Genomic DNA, 8,100 nt, shown 5'->3' on the forward strand with positions numbered 1-8,100 from the left:
GGATGCTTAAGTACAACACCTACTAAGGCTCGAAATACGTTGCTTCACTTCACTAGATATTATATATATGTATATGTTTTATTTAACAAAGAAAAAGCGCTGATGGTAAAAATTCGAAATAAAAATACCGGAATTTTCACTCTACCTATTATTAATATTTGGTACATATACATCTTCTATATATATAAAAATGAAATGATGTTCGTTTGTCCGCATTTTTTTGGGCCGATACGAGGCCAATTTTATTCGTTCTTTTTTCATACTATAGGGATCCACTAGGGGAAGGTTTTTAGCAAAAAAAAATTTCTTTTAAATATTTTCTTCATATAAAAAAAAGAAAAAATCAAAATATTGTCCAAAACAAAACTTGCTCGATTGTTAGATTAAAGTAAGTTTCGAATCGACATTCATTTTATGTGTACAACTTTTTTTGAATTTTTTGTATTTGTATTGTGATACAGAAATGTATTGTATACAGAAATTTCAAATGATTCGAATGAAATTTTTTTTTTTTTTTTATTTCTTCCATAAAATATTACACCTGTCGTTAGACAATAAGTAATTTGATTTACAAAAAGATGGAATGAGAGTGATATTGAAGGGCCAATGCCCCCAAGCTCATTTAGAAGAAATATATACATATTATTTAAAAACAAGTGGTTAACAAGCAATGATATATACGATTAGTTGACAATTGATTACAAGGATTTTGCAAGATCTGTTGGTGTTTGACGGTTAAGCCGACTTTGGGTAGATTTTTCTTTATTTGGTAGTCTTCTCATCATAGGATTTGTATGCGTTTATAGTCTATTTATGTGTCTTCTGCTAGCGCTTTGTATTGTTTCATCAATAGTATCGATGTCAAGGTCGCGATGAATATCTGCGTTAGGTATGTACCAAGGTGCATTAGTTAAGGTCCTAAGTATTTATGAAAATAATGTTTCAATTCAATTGAGCAATGCTTTCTTTGACCAATTCTATATAGAAATGAATGCGTTTGCAAACGATGTTTTCGGCTATGAACAAATGTTGGAATCGAATGAAAAAGGAAAGAAACGCGAAATGATAAAAAAAATTCTTGGAAAATTTAAAATGAATGGTGCTTCATTGGAAAAATTCAAAGGTAATAAGAACATACACAAGATAAAGTTAGAATTCGAATTTTTAGATTTATTTTGTTTATTTCTCATTTTTTTTCAGAAGTACACCACACAACAACTCATTCCAACTCTGATTTTGAAATCCTGTTGGAATTGGTGATCGATAATTTTGTCACTATAATGGTCAATGGAAATTTGCGTGTATCAGACCCTGCATATTATTTACCATATCAACTTTTTATGGAACATATGGACCAAATGAACACAAAAAAATAATTTAGTTTTGTTTTGATTTTTTGCAACATTTTGGTCTTCAGTTAATACAATAAAAACAATACTGTTTTTTCGTGAACACAAAATTCTAAATTTATTACGTTGTTTGTTTAGAATTTTTTTAGAAAAAAAGTAAATTTTTTGGTTTTGAGGAAATTTGTTTATTGTTGCTATTTGTGAAAGCGTAGATATTTGTAAGTATTTGACTATAATCCTAAAAGTTAATGGAATACCACTATGACACATAGAAAACATTTTTTCAAAGGGGTGTTTTTCGAAAATTATAAAAAAAATTGTTTTAAAAAATTTTGAAGAAATAAAGTAAAATAAAAAAATTTCGAAAGCATGAAATTTTTTCAAAACCAAATTTTCCTCAAAAAGATAAAAGAAATTTCTTCGAAGAGGTGTTTTTCTAAAATTACAAAAAAAAAATTTCAAAAATTTTAAACAAATAAATACCCTTTTTCAAGGGTATGAAATTTTTTCAAAACAAAATTTTCTGAAAACCAAACAAAATTAAAAAAAAAATGGTGTTTTCAAAGCATTTCATATTCCACTATTAATAGAGAATACATTTTTTCGAGGGGGTGTTTTTCAAAGCGGAAAAAAATCTTTTTTAACAAATCAATTTAAACTTTTTTCAAGAACAAAATTTTCTCAAAAACGTTAAATTAAAAAAAAATAGTTTTTTCAAAATATTTAATTTTCAGCAATTAACTGAGAAGAAATTTCTTAGAGCGAAGTGTTTTTCAAAACTTCAAAAAACACTTTTTAACCAAAAAAAAATAAACCTTTTTTCAAAAACAACAGGAACGATAACATTGCCTAACAATTTCTGCACTTTTGCACAGTCTAAAGAGGCATTGATTGACTCAGCGAAAGAGCAATTTTAGCTGGGAAAAATAAGGACGTCAATGATATAAATTCAGCTATTTTAGATCAAATACCTGGTGAAATAGTTGCGTATAAGTCAATGGACACTATTACTGATCAAGATGAGGTCGTAAATTATCCAACTGAATTCTTAAACTCACTCGATTTGCCAGGCTTACCACCTCATAATTTACGATTAAAAATTGGAGCACCGATTGATATTAATGTGTCACGACTTTGCAACGGTACCAGACTCGCTGTGAAGAAGCTAATGGGTAACATTATCGAAGCAACAATTTTGAAAGGGAAGTACAAAGGAGAAGACATTTTGATACCCTGAATTCCACTGATTCCGGCGGATTTACCATTCGATTTCAAACGTTTGCAGTTCCCTATTCGCCTTGCCTTCGCTATGAGAATTAATAAGGCAAGGACAGTCTCTACAAATGTGCGGTATTAATTTAGAATACCCAATTTTTTCTCATGGACAATTGTATGTAGCTTGCTCACGAGTTGGCAAACCACCGTCATTATTCACGCGAAAGATGAAAAAACCAAAAACGTTGTCTACCAAAAAGTGTTACAATAAAGTTCGAATGAAATTGTATCAAAGAATTTGCTTTGTTTCGTATTAGTTTTATTCTCTTTCAGTAAATCATTGAATTTATCGTCTAGCGAAGCGGGCGAGGGTACGCTAGTATATCTATACTATAAAGGTGAATGAATGTCTGTACGTTGTCCGCGCATCACTACGAAACGACAACACCAAATGACGTAAAAACTTTTATACATTCATATTTTCACCCAATGAAGGTTATAGACATGTTTTAATGATGTAACTCCCTTCCCAGAGCCCCCAGGCCGCGCCACCACTCTCATTCGTCACTAATAATCAAATATTTGCTTAAATTTAATCTAAAAAATTTTAGTTTTTCCTATTTCCCACTATTTATAGCACACTCTAGACTTCATAATCCGCATAAGATGTTCAACTTTGACCCAAATGCAAAGTTCAAAAACGGTTTGAGACAGAAAATTAATAAAAATAATTTTGCTTGCAACGGATGGCGGGTATTGTAATATTATGGTTATTAATAAAAAATTATTTTCTATGAAATTATTGTTTGTAGTTCTTTTATATACATATCCTAAATCCCACAAAACTACTCCTACGCGAGCGAGGCTGCGTGTTAAAGCTAGTGTATATAGGTATATAAGTTATATTAAAAAAAAGCGCTACAGGTGAAAACCATTTCGCTATTCTAATAGAAGAGTGTGTGGAAATTATGTTCCTATGTTGCTTCGTTTTATTTCGCGTTCACATTGTTTTCTTTTCTTCTGGCAGCACTCAATTTCAGCGATTCTTTTTAGTTATTGTTAATATGGCTGGCATACTTGGAGTTTGCAACTTAAAAATGCAATTTAAATTGTTAATTTTTGAAATATATCAATAAAAAGTGTTAGAAACGTGTGTGTATGTTACACAGTAATAATAATTATTACAATACATGTGGTAAGTGCACTTATTGTATCAAAATTTGGTGAAGGTAAAAGACAAATTTTATTAACAAATAACTTAAAAACTATTTTTAATGGAATAGTCTTGGTGCTAGTTTTAGCCAAATAAGCACTAAATAAACATATCCTGTGAATTTCATTGGAAAATTCGTAATATTTCTCTCAAAACAAGCGACGGGGCATTGTAAGGAGTCCTAGCCAACCCTGGCTACGCCGTTTTTAGTATTTTTACTTAGAAATTGTTTTCGGGTGGGCGGCCTCAACACACTCACACGCGTGTTCTTACTTATTTTTATCCTTATATTCGAATTATTTTTATTAAAATTAAATGCAAATGCATTTGTCCATACAATCACTTTCCAATTTTAAGTGCGATTAAGAAGAAGATTGGAATGACAGCAGTATGGTGTTGCCGGATGCCTGCAAATGGAAACAAAAATATGAACAAAAATTAAGAATTTGAGTTTAGTGTTAATGATAGGGATGGGGGTTATTTTGCCTCTTTACTACATACACGCATATCACATTTTAATTTTGGGTTCAATGGCGTTAACGCGAAAAAGAGTTCTACGCAAAAAAACTGTGAATTGCGTAGCCGGAGTTGGACTGATAAGGGTTATTTTTGTGAAAGGAAACAATTTTTTTAATAAAGACAACTACGACTACCTTATCTGTTTTGCAGATAGTCGAGTTTTTGTGGAGAAAATTTGTTTATAAAAAGCATGAGGACCCATTTGTAAAACTGATCAAAGCAATACAATACACTTATAAACCGTAATTTTTTTTTTTACTTTATTATTTTTTGTGATACACTTAATATCATTGTTTTTAAGTTTAAAAGAGTTGTATGTTTTTATTTTCAAAAATATTTCTCAATTTTAAGTTACAGCAAAAAATACTGCAGTTTTACAATGAACCTTCCACTGAACATCTCTGCATAGGAACTGCGTTTTTATTTCAGGTGTGTGGCAACACCTACTTTTCGCTAAATTACAGAACTTTAACACTAAATTCCTTATAAAGTATAAGCCTCCGGAGGGTGCGGTTTTCAGATTTAAGATGGGGATACATCCCTTTAACCCTCCCTTTTAACCTTTTTTTCAAAGCAATAGACATTATAGTAAATATTTCCTAAAACACGGATGTGGGTGTATATTTTTTGAATTTAAGTGAAGTTTAGAAAACTATATATGATAATATGCCTAACTATAGTGAAGTTCCCGAGGACAAATCATCCGGAGTAATTGGCAGATACAAAGGTTGTTCCTGAATCACTCCCTAACATCTCCAGCAAGTTTCATTAAATAAGTCATTATACTTTGACTAAAATTGTAGATGTAACGTTTTATAAACCCGACCCTATTTGATTTCAAAGCTTGTAAAATTTACCAACAATTATATTTTATGATTTCAACAAGCAGAAGTGCTGCCAGACACCTTAAAAATACACAATACAAAACATCATAGAGGATAATAAATGAATATAAAAGAAATTTTATAGTTCGTATCTGCATTTATGCATATAATAATAATAATTAATTAATACTTGATTTGTAGTAAAACATGTTTTATGCATTTTCAGTTTATGGATTTGTACTTGATGGGTATATTTAGATTTTTATTAAAAAAATTGTTTAATACATATGTATGTATATATTATGATACATACAGTCAGCGTCAAAATAAAGTGTACACCACATTTTGTTAAGGTTTGACTATTTGTTTACTTATTTTATAATTTCAATTATTTGTTTATAAAAATACTAGCTTTAACCCGCGGCCCCGCTCGCGTAGGAGTAGTTTTGAGGGATTTAGGATAAGTATATAAAAGAATTACAAACAATAATTTCATAGAAAATATGAAATGCCTCGTTGAATAAAATCAAAACAACCAATCAAAAAAATATCAAGCAAAATTATTTTTATTCATTTTCTATCTCAAACCGTTTTTGAACTTTGCATTTGGGTCATAGTTGAACAGCTTATGGGGATTATGAAGTCTAGAGTGTGCTACAAATAGTGAGAAATAGGAAAAACCAGATTTAACCCGCGGCCCCGCTCGCGTAGAAGTAGTTTTGAGGGATTTAGGATATGTATATAAAAGAATTACAAACAATAATTTCATAGGAAATAATTTTTTATTAATAATCATAATATTACTATATACGGCATCCGTTGCTATGCCTCGTTGAATAAAATAAAACAACCAATCAGAAAAATATTAAGCAAAATTATTTTTATTCATTTTCTATCTCAAACCGTTTTTGAACTTTGCATTTGGGTCATAGTTGAACATCTTATGGGTATTATGAAGTCTAGAGTGTGCTACAAATAGTAGGAAATAGGAAAAACCAGATTTAACCCGCGGCCCCGCTCGCGTAGGAGTAGTTTTGAGGGATTTAGGATAAGTATATAAAAGAATTACAAACAATAATTTCATAGAAAATATGAAATGCCTCGTTGAATAAAATCAAAACAACCAATCAAAAAAATATCAAGCAAAACTCTTTTTATTAATTTTCTATCTCAAACCGTTTTTGAACTTTGCATTTGGGTCATAGTTGAACAGCTTATGCGGATTATGAAGTCTAGAGTGTGCTACAAATAGTGGGAAATAGGAAAAACCAGATTTAACCCGCGGCCCCGCTCGCATAGAAGTAGTTTTGAGGGATTTAGGATATGTATATAAAAGAATTACAAACAATAATTTCATAGAAAATAATTTTTTATTAATAATCATAATATTACTATATACGGCATCCGTTGCTATGCCTCGTTGAATAAAATAAAACAACCAATCAGAAAAATATTAAGCAAAATTATTTTTATTCATTTTCTATCTCAAACCGTTTTTGAACTTTGCATTTGGGTCATAGTTGAACATCTTATGCGGATTATGAAGTCTAGAGTGTGCTATAAATAGTGGGAAATGGGAAAAACTAAGATTGTTTAGATTAAATTTAAGCAAATATTCGATTATTAGTGACGAATGAGAGTGGTGGTGAGGCGTGGGGGCTGTGGGAAGGGTGTTCCATCATAAAAACATGTCTATAACCTTCATTTATTCCATAGACTAACAGAATCAGTTACTTGACAAAACACTACTATGACGGCAAATAAATATCTTAATAATGTAGCTGAACTACAAACAGCTGCTCCTGATAATTTATTTTCCCAGTGAGAATCGTCTTCCAAGAGCCCCATAGCTTTGCATGCTGCTTGATAAGTATTGTAAACAACACCTTTTAAAGTGCTTAGGTGAGCAAAGGATGTCGGGCCTTTTATAATATGAAGTAACATTCTCAGATAAAAGCATTCGCTGTTGTTGGGATGAATCACAATCGAGCGATTCGTAAATACATACATACATACGTCACCATACGATGTAATTCAACATTAATGAGGTGTGGTGAGATTATCGCTTAACGCCTGTTGCTTCATTCGGTTGACAGCGAACAAACACACAAACAGCTTTTTTTGGAAAAAGAGCTGCTTTTGTTTAAACAATTTTGCTTAAGTAACAAATAAATCAATTTTTTTTTATGCAGAACGAAAGTAAATATTTCAAAGTTAAACTTCAAGATAGTTTCATTTTAATTGGTTGATTCGTTTATGATTTATGGCCGTGAAAACAAAAAAGTTATGTGTTTTTGCCACATTTTTACCGATTGCCACGCCCCCTTTGTATATTTCTTCACATTATCTTGATATAAACCTTCCTCTTCAATCAATCTATCTATAAAAAAAAACCGCATCAAAATCCGTTGCGTAGTTTTAAAGATTTAAGCATTTAAGGGGACATAGGGACAGAAAAAGCGACTTTGTTTTATAATATGTAGTAATAAGTGTTAGCAACGTGTGTGTATGTTACACAGTTTTAATAATTATTAAAATACATGTGATAAGTGCACTTATTATATCAAAATTTGGTGAAGGTAAAAGACAAATTTTATTAACAAATAACTTAAAAACTAAATAAGCCAAATAAGCACTAAATCAACATCTCCTGTGAATTTCATTGATTTTATTGGAAAATTCGTAATATTTCTCAAAACAAGACAACACTATACTCTTTTCAATTCGTATGAATAGTTATTCTCGTTTAAAATTGAATCTGATCATATTTGTAAATGAACTTGCATTTAATTTTCATGGAAATATTTCGAATATAAGTATGAAAATAAGAAAAAACACGGCTGGGATTCGCAATAATGTATATTAAGCAATTTTTGGCAGATTTACGGCGGCCGCCGTAGCCGAATGTTCGAATAGTTCGAATCTCGATGGAACTCCAAAATTGAGAAAAACATTTTTCTAATAGCGGTCGCCCCTCGGC

This window comes from Anastrepha obliqua, unplaced genomic scaffold (assembly GCF_027943255.1).
Source record: "Anastrepha obliqua isolate idAnaObli1 unplaced genomic scaffold, idAnaObli1_1.0 ptg000012l, whole genome shotgun sequence".
Taxonomy (NCBI): Eukaryota; Metazoa; Arthropoda; class Insecta; order Diptera; family Tephritidae; genus Anastrepha; species Anastrepha obliqua.